Genomic DNA, 15,954 nt, shown 5'->3' on the forward strand with positions numbered 1-15,954 from the left:
AAGGAGGGAGAGAAAGAAGAAAGGATGGGGAGGAAGGAGGAGGAGGGAGAGAAAGAAGAAAGGATGGGGAGGAAGGAGGAGGAGGGAGAGAAAGAAGAAAGGATGGGGAGGAAGGAGGAGAGGTACAACAGGGCCAGGGCATGGAGGGGAGGAGAGGAAGAGCTACCTCTGCATTCAGCCGGAGCCCAGAAGTTTCCAAGTCTCCCTCCTGGCTCCTCTCTAGTCTATCCCCACCCACCCACTCATTTCCCCCAGGAATGCTGAGCACTCTGTCCTTCTAGAAGGAGCTGCTGTGCAACAGGCATTCAGGAAAGTGGGGTTCCCATGGAGCTGGGGCTCCAGTTTCCCCCATTCACTGTGTAATCTTAGCAAGCTCTGCTCCACTCTGAGGCCCAATTTCCTCGAGCCCCTTCTCCTTCTACCCTTCCAGAAGCCCAAACATTAGGCAGGCACATGGCTGCCCAGAATCAAAATGACATGTGCCACTCCTTGGCAGTTACATGTGGCCGTTGACTATTCTGGCCAATGGGATGTGCAGGGAAGTGAAATGTACAACCACAGGTCATGCCCCAACAAGGAAGGCTCATGCTTCCCCTACCTCCTCTCCCCTTCCTGCCTGTACAATGCGAGTCTGGTGATAAACTATCTTGGCAGGGCCAGGACCAGAGGAAGGTCAGGGAGGCATCTGGAGTACAAAATTTTCCAAGGCACTCACTCTTTGAGTTGCACCATGCAGACCAGGAAGAAATGCCTGCGTAAATGCTGCTCCTGTACCTCACTCACTTCATCCTATGCCTGGCCTTGTAATTTGGAATATATGGAAAGGGCAAGATGCTTAGAATGTGGGACCGCCTGCCTTGTGGAACAGAGTCCCATCTCAACCCCTTACACCTCAGTGGGGCAGAAGGTGGGGTGGGTGGGCAGGCAGCATTGTGGAGAGTGGAGAAGACATTACTTTGGTCAGCATGTTTTGCACTATCTCCAGCTGCTTCCCCAGCAGGGGCTGAGGGGCCCGTGCTCCCCAAATGCATGCTTGTCCCTCCAGTCCATTCTCCCAGTTATAGCCTGGATAATCTTTCCAAAACAAGATGTTTTCCATTGTTCTCAAAATAACACACAAGAATAACAAGCAGAAGAGCATCCCTCACTGGCCCACCAGGCCTTGCCCCATCTGGTCCTTTCCTTCCTCCCCGGACCTCTTGCACCGCTCTCTGTGATTAGCCACCAAACAGACTCAAGCTCCCTGAAACCCCCACCAGGGCATATGGCGCCTCTCAGCCTGGAACATCCTCCCCAATCCCTCTCCCTTCACCTCCTTGCTTGTTCACTGGCTTTCAGATCTTATCTAGTGTCACTTCCTCATTGACACCTCCCCCCACACCTGACAGGTCAGCTCCCACCATATGCATGCCTGCAGCCCCCATGCTCTCTCCCCTTATGGCTCTCCTCACAGTTGTCGCTTCTCCCTGGTTTGTGCCATCAAGTCATTATTGTCTCCCTTCAAGACTGTGGGGACACCAAAGCTGTTTACTTCTCATTCACCTTGCAGTCCCCCAGGTCTAACAGCATCTGGCACCTGATGATACTCAATAAATATTTGAAAAATGAGTGAATGAAAAAGGCTGCTATGGTTTAAATTCTTGTCCCCTCCAAAATGCAAGTTGAAATTTAATCTCCAATGCGGCAGGATTGGGAAGTGGAGCCTTTTAGAGATCCTGGGAGCTCTGCCCTCAGGAATGAATGAATAGGTTAATGGATTATCACGGGAGTGGGACTCGTGGCTTTATAGGAAGAGGAAGAGAGATTTGGACTGGCACACTCAGTCCCCTCACCCTGTGATGCCCTGAGTCATCCCAGGACTCTACAGAGTCCCCATCAGCAAGAATGTCCTCACCAGACGTGGCCCCAGGACCCTGGGCTTCTTAGCCACCATAAATATGAGAAACATTTTTTTCTTTATATCCTACCTAGTTTCAGATAGTCGGTTACAAGCAATAAAAGACAGACTAAAACAGAGACCCTGGAACTGTGGGTTCAGTTGATGGTTCAGGTCTGTACCCAGGTTCAGACCTGGGTACAGTTGATGAGGTTAAGGCAGCCAAGAGCAATGTCAGGGTTGAGCAGATATTGAAACAGATCCTCATACAAATTACGTCCTCTGCCTCTATCTGACTTGGCTTGTACAACACTGGTTCTAAGGAAATCAGAAGAATGTCTCAGAGCCTGCCATGGTCCTCCCTGCCATCCCAAATTCATGGCCTATTAACTACCTATCTGCTCTGGCAAGTCACACCTCAGAGCCTCAGTTTCACCACCTATAAAGTGGGAGAATCCAAGGGATCTGCCCAATCTACTTTTTTTGAGATTATCATGATTCTCAAAATGAGATAATATGAAGAAACATGAGATGAATTAAAATTCTTTCTACTCCCCCACTGAGAAGTGGGGTCTATTTTCTTCATCCTCTGAATCTGGGCTGCCCCTGTGACTGTTTTCACAAATGAAATACAGAAGAAGTGACTGCATGTCAGCTCCAGGCCTCACTTTTAAGAGAACAGCAGCTTCTGATTCCTCTTTGAAACCTAGCCACCTTGCTGTGAGGAAGCCCAAGCAGCCTTGTGGAAGAGCCTGCGTGAAGGAATACTGAAGCAGCCCCAGCTGAGCTCACAGCTGGCAGCCAGCACCAATTTGCCTGCCATATGTGTGAGCTCTCTTGGAAAAGTCTCTAGTGCCAATTGAGCTGCCCATCAAGCCCTGCCAAAGTTGCAAAACTGTGAGTACATAGATTTTTTTTTAAATGTTGTTGTTTTAAATCACCAAATTCTTGTATTGTGCAGCAGTAGATAGCCAAAGCAACATTCTTTGGACTTGTATAGTTCTTATTACTTGCGTTTATTTCCAAGCCAGGGCAGTACTGTTCCCCTCGGGGTGCTTTGAAAATGGGAGTAGGGCAGGCTGGGCATATTTTCATTTTTTCTTTGTCAGAATGACCAGGTTTGGGGAGTGGGAGAGATTGTGCTACTGGTATTTAGTGCCAGCAGGACCAGGGATACTGAATATCCTACAATGCTTCAGATAGTCACCCACAATGAATTGCCCCACATAAAATGGCAATAGTGATCCCACAGAAAAAGTAAGGCCCTGAATGGAAAAGGGTTTAAAGATAAAGATGAAATAAAAATATAATAATTCAGGCCAGGCACAATGGCTCATGCTTGTAATTTCAGTGCTTTGGAAGGCCAAGGTGGGACAATTGCTTCAGGGCATGAGTTCGAGACCATCCTGAGCAATATGCAAGACCCATCACTACAAAAATTAAAATTAAAAAAGTGTCCAGGTCTGATGGCATACAGCTGTAGTCCTAGCTACTTGGGAGGTTGAGGCAGGAGGATCCCTTGAGTCCACAAATTCAAGGTTGCAGTGAGCTATAATTGTGCCGCAGCACTCCAGCCTGGGCAACAGAGTACAAACCCTGTCTCTAAATTTTTTTAATTAATAAAAAAAAAAGAATTTGGTGTAAACTGCTTCCTAAGGAAAGAAAAATAGGTTTTATCTTAAAGCCAACTTTAATTGCTCAGAGTGGCTGACTGAAGGGTTGTATAGAGAATGTGTTGTGGGGATGCACATGGACTGAGCACAGAAAGGATGCTGTGATCAACTAGTGATGTCTGCCACTGGCAAGGAAAGGGAGAGTGATGGCCTTTAAGTAGGGTGACCATACGCTTTAGCATCCAAACTTGAAGACTTTTTGGAGGAAAGGGGCCACTATTAATAAGTATGCTGGGACAACAGGCATAAACTGGGACTTTCCCAATAAATCAGGACACCTGCTCATTCATGTCATGGATATAGTCCCTGGTACACCCTGACATGTAGCTTAGAGGCAACCCAAATAGGGGCTGTCTAGACCTACAAGCCCCTGAGATCCTAAACGTTAATTTTTCTTTTAAGTACTCTGTTTCGGTGTGTGGTTAGGTATGAAGAATTGTTCTAAAGAACGCATTAAAAATTAATTAAAAGAGTTTCCTCTAATATTTAATCTTACCAGCCATGTACTCTGAGTGATGTATTCCCAGTCAGCGTGTCAGGTCCTGAATAATTAAACGAGAAGGGGAGTATGATTCAGCCCCTTGACGAGGCTTTCCGGGGTTTTAGAATCAGCACAGACCCGGGATTGCATCAGCTAAGGAAAAGTTCTGCATTGACCAGCAGAGTCCAGTTCAGTCTCCACTCTAAGGCCGGCTTCACCAGGAGGACAGGCACGGTCCAGGCTAACGGAAGCCTCAGAGACAGACAGAGATGAATTCGGTTCTGCTGAGCTATCAGTCCCTGAGACATCTGATCCTTCCCTCCCTTGCCTCCCTGGTAAGGAGGAGGGAGAGGCAGTGGTGAATTATGAAAGCCTTCCCAGGGATCCTCCATGAGTTTTGAGCCTCCATATTTCCTCACCTCCAAGACACATGCCCCTTCATTTTGTAACATTTCAGAAATCAAGACGTGAGTTAAAATCAATGAGGAGATCGAAGGCAGTACTTCTTGGGAGGTGCCACAGAACGATGGCTAAGAGACTTGCTCCCAGCTGGATGCCAGCTCTACCGTTTCCCAAGTGGGTAGCCACAGGCAAACTGCACCTTCTCTGTAAATTGAGCCTATTAATAATAGCACCTAATCGATAATAAATAAAAGAAGGCTTGAGTGCAGTGTCTGGCAGGTAGTGAGCTCTCAACATATGTTAGCTATTGTTTCTTCTTGTTTATCTTCTGCATGCTGTTATGAACTGCTGGTAGGTCTAAAAATCCTCTTCAGTGTGTCTGCAAGTACTGTCAGTCTCAGAAAGAGCTTAAAAGCAATGACTACAGAGCTCAATCTTTGGCAATCATCAGTATGGATTATGGCCTATTTGCGGAGTATTGGGTAGGAGAGATTTCTATCTGATAGCCGGACTTGACTTGATATCATTTCTACTCAGCTAAATGTGGGAAAGATGAAGATTATCTTCCCAACTTCCAACCTTCTGTTTTACCATAATTTGATGCATTAAGTCTAAGACATGAGCTCTCTTTTCTTTGGGCAACAGGCATTCATCATTAGGGCAGTGGAAAGGGAGAAAAAAGAAGGAGGAGAATTTTCATCTGGGCACCAGTACACAAAATAAGGCCGCCAGCCATCACGGCAAGTGAAGAAAGTTGTAGGCCCAATGGTTCCAAGAGACGGTGAAAAAAATAAGCGTTGGATCTATATAGCCCTAAGCCTGCCATTCAGTTCTTCACAGGATCGCCCCCCTCTGTCTTATGTGGTTGTTGGGATAATCTATTGAAATTATGCATGCAAGGTATGTAAGACACAGCCAGCCTGTTCTTAAACCCTCAGTAAAGGTTGGCTGTTGTTTTTGAGATCTAGAAACCACACAGACCCATATTGGGCAGGACTGTTAAGGACAAATAGCAGAATCGACTCAGGCTTGCTTAACCAGGAAAAAAAAGTATTAGAGGAGATAAGCTCACTTACAGCACAGCACTCCCGGGAGGACTGCATATGGAAGGCTACTCTGAATCTTCACAGCCAGGAGCAATGTCCGGCCATACTGTGGGACCTTCTGAGAAAACACTGCTCTTCTGCCATTGCAGAAAACTCCTCGGTCACATAGGGCCACTACCCGGGGTTCCACCCGGCTGCTCCTGAAGGGCAGAAGTCCCTGGCCGCTGTTCTTGCCAGAGAATAGGGTACCCTATGTGTGGCCACACCTCAGAGTGCTCATTTCTGAAGACTGGGTCCCATGGGGGCCTCAAATGTGCAGGTCCTTGCAGGTCATGCTCTGGGATGCCCGGGAGTCCAGCGATGTGTGTCTGTTTCCTTCCATCCTGTTAAGGCTGGACTCAGAACAGGGGAAATTGCCCAAAATGGAGGAAGAGGGTTTCTGAGGGATGGGCAGCCACAAATGACCAATGTCGGCTCCATGCTACTCTGTCCCTTGGGATTTGGGTAAACTCCGCTCAGACCCCTGCACCCTGGCCTGCATGATGCCAGGGCCCTTCCCGCAATTGCAACAGGTTGCCCGCCTTACTTCTCCACCCTTGTGTTTGCTGTGCCTGCTCAGTTTGGACTGTACGTGGACCCTGGCCCTGTCACTGCTTCATAAGAATCCCGCCACCCTCATGGGTTCCACAGTTTAGTAACTTTCCAGAAGCCTTGAGGAGGCACCAGGAGAGATTACCCTGCCCACATCATCTCCGCTGGGGCCTCTCATCATGTCTCTGCTGGCCTCTGCTGCCTTCCACCAGCCCAGGCTCCCCACCCATGACTGTCTGCCTCAAATGCCCTGGAGAAGTAACAGCTCAGCCTTCCCTGCAATTTTGTGGGGAGCAGTCCCACCAAACAGCAGCCTTCCCAAGGGCTGTGCCCAAGAATTCTGATTAATGCCATTTCCCCACTCCTGTAAATTGCTGTCTCCATCATCATCGATGTCATCTTCATCTCCCTGAGATGCTAGAACCATTTGTGGGGGGCTTTTATGGTCTTCAAAGTTTCCCAGTTGGTCAAACACTAGCTACGGGTCCATTTAGCTCAATGTAATCAGGAAGAGAAAGCAGAGGCCGTTTAACTGAGTATCATCCCATGCCTGTCTTTCTCTTGGTTCTCCCCCAGAGCAGACTCCGAGACAAGACTTTTTGAAATACAAACAGTTTATTAGGAGGTGATGTTAGGAAGTACCAGTAGGAGGGAAGGAAGGGAAGGGAAGGGAAGTAAGGATGGAAGGAGGCATTAATAAATGGGTTACCACTGTGAGCAACTGAGACTTAGTCCCCCTGGACCCTCTGAGAAGCTGTATAACTTGTAACTCAGAATCATTCTATCCAGAGATAGGGAGGCTGGGTATCCACCCCCAACTCCAGGTCTTCACTGGTGAGGGCTGTTCACAGGGCATTCGTTCTTGGCACTCGCAGCCTCCTCTGTGCCCTGCTGGGCTTGTGCTGCAGTCAGGGAGAACCTTCAGGCAGGGAGACACCAGTGCTTGAGGTAAGAGCCATGCTGTGCACACCAAGCTGCAGGTGACTCCAGGGTGGCCTGGAGAAGAAGCACAGGCACTGACGGCCTCCATGATCATCAGACACTGCCTTCCTTTGCTCGGACTGCCATGGTAAAGTAGAGTCAGCCCTCTGCATCTGTGGCTTCCACATAGATGGAATCAAGAATATTCGGGGAAAAAAATGACATCTGTACTGAACATGCACAGACTTTTTTTCCTGTCATTATTCCCTAAACAATATAACAAGTACTTACATAGCATTTATATTATATTAGGTATTATCAGGAATCTTGAGATGATTTAAGGTATATGGAAGATGTGCATAGGTTATATGCAAATACTATGCAATTTTATATCAGGGACTTGAGTATCCTTGGATTTTGGATGCACAGGGGTCCTGAAACCAATCCCCCATGGATATCAAAGGATGACTGTACCAAAAACTGGGTAGCTTCAAACGGCAGTGTATTCTCTTCCAGTCCTAGAGGTTAGTCCAAAATCAAGGTGTCAGCCACGCCCCACTCCCTCTGAAAGCTCTGGGGAGGAATCCACCTTGCCAAGGCAATTCTTGACAGTCATCGGTGTTCCTTGGCTGTGGCCACATAACTTACCTCTGCCCTCATGGGCTCATCTTCTCTGAGTCTTAGCTCTGTGTGTATCTGGCTCCGAGTCCCAATTTCCCCCTTTAAGAAGAACATCAATCACACTGGAAAGGGCCCACCTCGCTCACTGACCTCAACTAATTATATCTGCAACAACGCTATTTCCAAATAAGGTCCATTCTCAGGTGCTGAGGGTTAAGGCTTCGACGTATCTTTTTTTTTTTTTTTTTTTGAGTCGGAGTCAAGCTCTGTTGCCCAGCCTGGACTGCAGTGGTATGATCTTGACTCACTGCAGCCTTCACCTCCCGGGTTCCAGCGATTCTCCTGCCTCAGCCTCCGGAGTAGTTGGAACTATAGGTGCACACCACCATGCCCGACTAATTTTTGTATTTTTAGTAGAGACGGGGTTTCACAATTTTGGCCAGTGGTCTCCAACTCCTGACCTCAGGTGGTCTGCCCGCCTCGGCTGCCCCAAGTGCTGGGATTACAGGCGTGATCCACCGTGCTTGGCCATCTTCAACGTATCCTTCTGGGGGGATGCAATTCGACGCCTACCAGGTGCCTTATACATGTTATGTTCTTCAATCCTGACAGCAGCCTGTGAGACAGGAGTGATTCTCCAAGTATCACATGAAGGAAGATCAAGGAAAGGTGAAGCAACCCCCACTATGACCCCAGCTAGGAAGCTGCAGAGCTGGAAGCTGAACACGGTTCTGTGTCAGGCTGAAGTCCCTCATGTGCTCTTCTAAACAGCACTGTCTGCTGCAGCCCACACCAGCTTTAAGGAAGAGCAAGCAAATGCACAGGCTCTCAAGCTAGGCTCCTCGAGTTCAAGTCCCACCTCCACTGCTGATCACCAGGAGACCCCCACACATTCCTGACCTCCTTTAAGGCTCCCTCTGAAAAATGGGAATCAGAGCAGTGCCTACACCACAGACTAAAGATGAAGATGAATTTAAATAATATGTGAAAAATATTTAGTACTCGTACAGCAAATGTCAGTTGCTGTCATTATCATCACAGTTCATTTAATATTCAGAAGGGTAAACACCACGAGCCTCTTACAAAGCTCACATGTCCAGGCCACAGTCCAGGACCATTTTTGTCTCTCACTCCTTGCCACAGCTGCCCACGAGTGATTCCAGGCAGGGCCATGACGGCTGCTGCGCTGGGTGGTGCTGTCCCTTCTCCCCTGTCCCTGCGTACCCCCCTGCGCTCACCACTACCCGCCCGGGCTTGCTAATGCCCATGTGACATCAGACTCTGAAAGCAGCGATAAAAACAGCAGCTCTTAATCTCCTGCCTGCTGCATGTGGCTTTATCTCAACCCCTCCTCCCTGGGCTGCTGGGGGCTCAAGGGGAGATGGGCAGATTAAGAGCAACAAGAGCAACGTTTCCGACATGCCCTCCCACCTCCTGCAAGCTGGGGCCGCCGCCAGCAGATTTCCTCAAAGCCCAGCAAGGCGGCCGCCAGAGGAATGTGCGGCCTCCTTGGCATGGCAGACATTCAAGGGAGCCCACAAAGGCGCTGTTATGAAAACCCTCTGGAGCACGGGGTAGGATGGGAGCGTTTCATTTGCAACTGGGATTGCACATTTCAAGAACGGGAGCTCGGCAACAGAATGCATGCATGTGAACACACACGGCTCATAATTAATTCATTTCACTTCCTCCTGTTGAAAAAAATATTGCAGGAGATGGGGAGTGGAACCACCAGTCTGAGCAGGTAGTTATTTCTGTGCCTGGGGCTCAGCCTGGCTGAGAACCAACCTGTCTAACATGGAAGCTGAAGGGCAGGTAACTCTCGTGCAGGCTCCTGCCCTAGTCCAGGTACAGCCAGCAAGGCATTCCTGGGTGCCTGGAAGTGGCTTCCCCAGACTGGTCTTCTCCTCTACCTGCATTTTGTGTGGTCTTCTTATCCTTGGATGAGATTGCCTTTTAACTGCTAAAAACTAGAGATAGAGCTAGAGTTATAACAGCCACAACTGGCACTTCCCAGCAACTCCCCAGGAGTTACGATGCTCAGGAAGTATTGGCAAACTTGTGGGAACTACAGAGCATGTGCTAGGTCCTAGATAAGGTGAGGAAAGCCCCACTCCCTTCCCTCAAGCAATCTACAGTCCAGAGCAAGGGTGCAAGTCAGCAGATGAGAATCAAGTAGGTGTGTGCATCGCTTACTGTGGAAGAACAGAAGGGGAAAACCGAATCCAGCCTGGCAGTCAGGGAAGCTCCCTGGAGAAGAGACATCCACGAGGAAATAGAAAGAATGAACAGGATTTAGCAGGGAGAATCAAAAGTGCAAAGACCCTGATGCTAAGAACAGCCTGGCACATTCTGGAATATTCTGGAATGGGAGGTTTTTGGGGTGGTGATGGTGCCAGGAGGATTAGAGTTAAAGAAGCAAATAAGGTTTAAGAACTGACTTTGATTTCTCTATCTGAGGGGGCACTCACTTCAAATGATAAAGAGAGGCTGGGCCCGGTGGCTCACACCTGTAATTTCAACACTTTGGGAGGCCAAGGCAGGAAGATCGCTTGAGCCCAGGAGTTTGAGATCAGCCTCACCAACAAGACGAGACCCCATCTCTACAAAATTTTAACAATTAGCGGACATAGTTGGCATGTGCCCATAATCCCAGCTACATGGGAGGCTGAGGTAGGAGGATCACTTGAACCCTGAAGGTCGAGGTTGCAGTGAGCCATGATCATGTCACTGTACTCTAGCCTGGGAGACAGAGCAAGACCCTGTTTAAAAAAAAAAAAAAAAACGTAAAGAAGTAGCTATAACCCAAAATGGTCATGAGTAAATTTTACTTGATAGAAAAAAAAATGTGTGTTTTTTTTTCCAATCTATTACTTATTCATGTAAATAAGTATTTACTGAACATCAGCGACACACCAGGCCCTGTGCTAGTTACCGGTGATTCAAAGGTAATTCAGATGTGCTCTTGTCCTCAAGGAGTTGACAGTCTAACAGAAACAGAAGTCGTCACTAAGTTTGTTAGTACACTCAGAGGTCCCAGGTGCTCTATACACCCTGTCCCATTTGTTCCTCTGGACGCTCTGCCTCCCAAGTGAGAGTGGAGGGAAGCTTCGGGACATTTGTCCTCCACACTCACTCAGTACCCTGTGTCAAACGCGTGGTGGAGAGGGGATGGGGAGTTGGAGAGAGGAAGAGACAGAAATAGACAGTCAGACATTGAGACAGAGAGACGCGCAGATAGGATGAGAGAGATTGAAAGACAGTCAGACAGTGGAGGGAAACTCACCACATAAAGAGAGGTCTGGGAAAGAGAAAATGGGAGAGAAAAACAGATAAATGCAGAGAGAGGAGAGAGAGAGAGAGGCAGAGGCAGACAGGTAGAGAAACTGAGAGAGAGAAACAGAAGCAAGGCACAGCCTCATTCACAGTAAGAGAGAAACAGAGGGAAAATGAGAGACTCCAGACTGAAAGGGACAGAGGCTACGAGGGTGACACCCCAGCTGAGTTCTTTCTTTAAAAAAAAACCCAGGCTCTAGTGCCCAGTGGCTGGGGTTTGGCTTGGCTGCTCTCCAGGTGTCCCTAAAGGCATGGCTGAGTCAGAGCCAACGCGGTAGGAGAGGCTGGGGCTCTAGGGGCACAGGTTCCTGAGACACTCGGGCCAGGGGAGTGGGAGCCAGTTACAACAGCTCACCAGCCTTCCCCAGGTTCCCACTGTATGCTTCCCCACCTGACCCCACACAGCTAGCCAGGGCCTTCGCTGCAGGGACAGGCTGGTGCGCCTGAGGAGTTAAGGTCACTGAGAATCCTCCTGGACTGACCCCTGCAACTGGTCACCTGCACAGTCTGGCCAAGGAAGCAGTCTCCAAAGCCGCTGTGTGTGGAGTCCTGTGGGCTGCCTGGGCCCTCAGCTGTCCAGCCACTGTGTGTGGGACTGTCTCTGGGTGTCAGGCACTGCATCCTCACAATAAGGCAGACATTTGTAGGCTGTTTTACAGACAGGGAAACCAAGCCTGGGGAAGTCAAGGGCTTATGCAAGTTCACACAGCCAGCACACCTAACTAGTACCTGTAAGTCTACTGCTACTGTGCTCAGCATTTGTCATTCATTATTACAGAAACCTCTGAAGCAGGCTTTAGGAGTCCCACTTTGTGGACTAAGGAACTGAAGTCTGAAGAGGTTAGGCAGCATGCCTGCATTACAGAACCAGTGTTGAAGACAGCTAGGGTGAGAACCTTGGCATGCTTCTCTCAGAAGCTCTGAATCCCTTCCCTACACAACTTAACCCCAGGACGCATGCCTCTTCCCCCTTGAAACCTCAGCATCCAGGACCTAGGATGGATGTGGCACCCATTGGACGATCCAATCTGTTTTTTCTCCTAGGTCCTCTCTGTCTTCCGGGTGGCACCCACCTCCCATGGCACGGCTACAGCTGGTGATTTACCCTCAGCCCTATTCCTCTACCCCAAGGGTTCTTAGCCTGGGACCACAAAATCCCAGGAGTCTGTGGATAGAATTCAGAGGGTCAGTGGACTTGGCTGGAATCATTATTTTAACTAACTTCTAACCAAAGTTCAGCATTTGTCTCCATTGTAAATGTAAGCAACAAACCACACTCAGATTAGCAGCGCCTGTGACTGTCACCAATAGAAATCACAGATAGTTTCCTATGGCAGGACAGCGGCTGCAGACGCCCCAGCACACTGTGCAGATTCAGCACCACTTCAAGCTTCTAGTAGCTGTGAGACACACTGCTAGACCTTCTCATTTAATGTGTTCATAAAGAAGAGCACGTGTATATTTATTTTTAATACCTTGATAATTACATTTCTTTCGTTTGTTTGTTTGTTTGTTTGTTTGAGACAGTTTCCCTCTGTCACCCAAGCTGGAATGCAATGGTGCAATCTCATCTCACTGCAACCTCCACCTCCCAGGCTCAAGCGATTCTTGTACCTCAGGCTCCTAAGTAGCTGGGATTACAGACATGTGCCATGCCCAGCTAATTTTTGTATTTTCAGTAGAGACAGGGTTTCACCAGGTTGGCCAGGTTGATCTTGAACTTCTGGCCTCAAGTGATCTGCCCACTTCAGCCTCCCAAAGTACTGGGATTACAGGTTGTGAGCCACCACACCCAGCCAATAATTCTATTTCAAAACTATTTCTTTCCTTAGTCTATATTATTTTTATTTTTATGTATTTATTTTTGAGACAGAGTGTTGCTCTGTCACACAGGCTGGAGTGCAGTAGCATGATCATGGCTCACTGCAGCTTCAATATCCTGAGCTCAAGTAATCCTCCCACCTCAGCCTCCTAAGTAGCTAGGACTACAGGTATGCACCATCATGCCTGGCTAATTGTTTTTTTTTTTTTTTTTTTTAATTTTTAATAGAGAAGATGTCTTACTCTGTTGCCTAGGCTGGTCTCGTACTCCTGGGCTCAAGCCATCCTCCTGCCTCAGCCTTCCAAAGTGCTGGTGTTATAGATGTGAGCCACCATGCCTAGCCTCCTTAGTCTTATTATGTAAAACAAAAACTTTCTTTCTTTTTTTCTGAGAAAAGTCCAGATGTTTCACCAGATGCCCAGGGGTCCAGATGCATCTGGGGACCTGGGGGTGCTGAATTGCAGAGGTGATCATTTTCCCCACCTGCCCTGCCGAATCCCTGGAGTCTAGGCTATGGCCTGCTGGTTCCCTGGCTCAGAAGCTAAACCTCTACCAGCCATCTGAGAAGTGCAAGTCAGAGCCAGTCAGCACAGACTCCTCTGTGTTCCCAGGCACAGCCATGTCAGAGCACATGCTCAGTGTTTGAAGACAAGAACCTTCACCCTTCCTTGAGTTTGCAGCCAGCTACCCAGAAGTGTTCAAAGCAGGCCCTTTTGTTCAAGGCAGGGCTTTCTTACAGTTGAATTAATTTAGAAGGCAGCAGAGTGTGAGGCACTGGTTCTCCACCTTGGTTGCTCATAGAAATTGCCTGGGGAACTTTAAAAAGCTCTGATGCCTGGATCTCCCCTGGGAAATACTGACTGACTTGATTTGGGGTGATGCCTGGGCATCAAGATGTTTAAAACCTCACTAGGGGATTCTAATGTACAACCTGGGTTTAGAGCTTCTGATGTACTGTGAAGAGCCAAGCTCCAGGCTAGCCCTCAGGGCATCAGAGTCCATGTCTATGTTTTAGGCAAGCAGAAATCCTGCTGGGTCAATGCTGCAGTTTAAATGTGTTTCCCAAAAGTTCATAGGTTGAAAACTTGATCCCCAATGCAGCAGCATTGAGAGGTGGGACACCTGAGAGGTGATCGGATCACAAGGGCCCTGCTGTCATGAACAGATTCATCCATTCGTGCAGTAATGGGTTAATGGGTTACTGAGGGATTAATGGGTTCGTTATGCTGAGAATGGGTCTGTAATAAAAATCGGTTTGGCCATCTCTCCTGAACCTCTCATCTCTCACGAGCCATTTGATGCCCTGTGCTACCTCAGGACTTTGCAGAGTCCCATCAGCAAGAAGGCCCTTACCAGATGTGACTTTGGAATTTCAGCCTCCAGAACTGTAAGAAATAAATTTCTTTTCTTCATAAATTACCGAGTCTCAGGCATCCGGTTATTGTAACAGAAAATGAACTAAGATAATCAGTTTTCCCATTTGCAAACATTTGGTATGGGAAGAAGGAAACTAGGCTTATTAAGCACCCACCACATGCCAGGCACTTTATCATGTATTTATCATGTATTTATGTATTTATCACGCCCCGTCACCCTGCTAAATCCACACTGTCCAAACTTTGCTAGATCTTGTTAAAGATTTAGAGACCGTGTTCAAGTACAGATTCTGATTCAGTATGTTGGGAATGGTCCAGAGGTCCTGCCTTTCCAACAGGCTAAATGCTCTGATGCTGCTGTCCAGGGAGCCCACTTTGAGTAGCAAATGGCTAATAAGTCTTTGTAGCCAGTGTCTGTTTTGATTGGTCAATGCCTGCCAGTTGCTTAACTATTAAGGCATCCCCTCTGCCAACTCATGCCCCTATTCTGATGACAGCACCCAGGTTTGCTCTGGAATCTCTGTCCCTCGCCCTGCTCAGCCTTGAGGCTCTTGCAAGACAGAAGACCACCTCACCTCCAGAGTTGAGCCTGATCAACCTAAACTAACCAACATGTCATATCCCTAAGCCAGGGGCTATGGCTCAAGGATGGGCACCTAATTTAACCCAAGGAAATGGAATGCCAAAGGTTTAAAAGTAGAAGCCCTTCTCTCTTCCATGCATACTACCAGAGGGGACATTCTTCCTTCCTCAGACTGATGTGGCTTAAGAATTTAAAGGATGTAGCTGCTGTCATTATTTCCTCTCCTGAAGGAAAAGCTCAGAGGTGTGAGCTACAGAAGCCAATGGTATGGAGCCTAAGGATGAAGGCAGGCAGAGCAGAGAGAAGCCAGGTCCTTGAAGACATCATTAGAGTGGCTGGATTAAGCCTTGCCTGAAGTCCACATCTGAACTATCAATTAAACGGTCATTCAATCCCCTTATTGTTTAGAGATAGGTTGAGTTAGACTCTATGTCTTTTAACATAGTCCTAATAGTCCTAATACAAGCTCAAGCATTAGAAAGACCAGGGTTTTAACCTCAGCTCAGTCACTCACTAGCTGTGTGGCCTTGTACAAATCATTTGACTTCTCTGAGCCTCAGTTTCCTCACCTATAAAATGAAACTAGTAATACATATTCCAAGATTGCTGGGAGAATCAGGAAAAATCGTATGAGTGTGAAATCCCTGGTATCTATGCAATAAATAGTAACTATTATTATAAAAACTCATGATTAGCCCTATTTTCGCAAGCCCTCATTCTAAAAACTGTATATGTCAGCAGCTGTTTCTAGCTGTTGGCCAAAAAAAAAAGAGGTAAATTAACCTAAAAGATTGGGAAAGATGTACCTCAAGAGTTATTAATGCCATTGAGACGGAAAGGGGAAAACTGTTAGAACTCTCTCCATAACTAGAAGAGATGAGGAAGCTTGCCCTGGAGGGGAATGTAAGGCTTGCCCAGGCCATAACTGATTTGGTCATAACACACCCAGACCTTGGCTCCATCTAGCAAAGTGTATGGAAGCCACGTTCTGCCTCTCTGGATATTTGATGGTCTGATTGGCTCAGCTTTCCTAATTGTGTTGTATTGACAAATATATTTGTTTGGAACAAGCAAATGTATTGCAGGCAGGAAACAGACCAACTCCAAGAATTTATTTTGCTTTTTGGCACTGCTGCACTGAGTTTAGCATTCATTATGCGCCCATGTAAAACAGTCTCTGGGAACGCTGGCCTGAGTTATCTTTTTAATTATATTTATTTTTTCAG

Source organism: Sapajus apella, unplaced genomic scaffold (genome assembly GCF_009761245.1).
Source record: "Sapajus apella isolate SASKATOON/1434 unplaced genomic scaffold, GSC_monkey_1.0 scaffold23, whole genome shotgun sequence".
Classification (NCBI taxonomy): domain Eukaryota; kingdom Metazoa; phylum Chordata; class Mammalia; order Primates; family Cebidae; genus Sapajus; species Sapajus apella.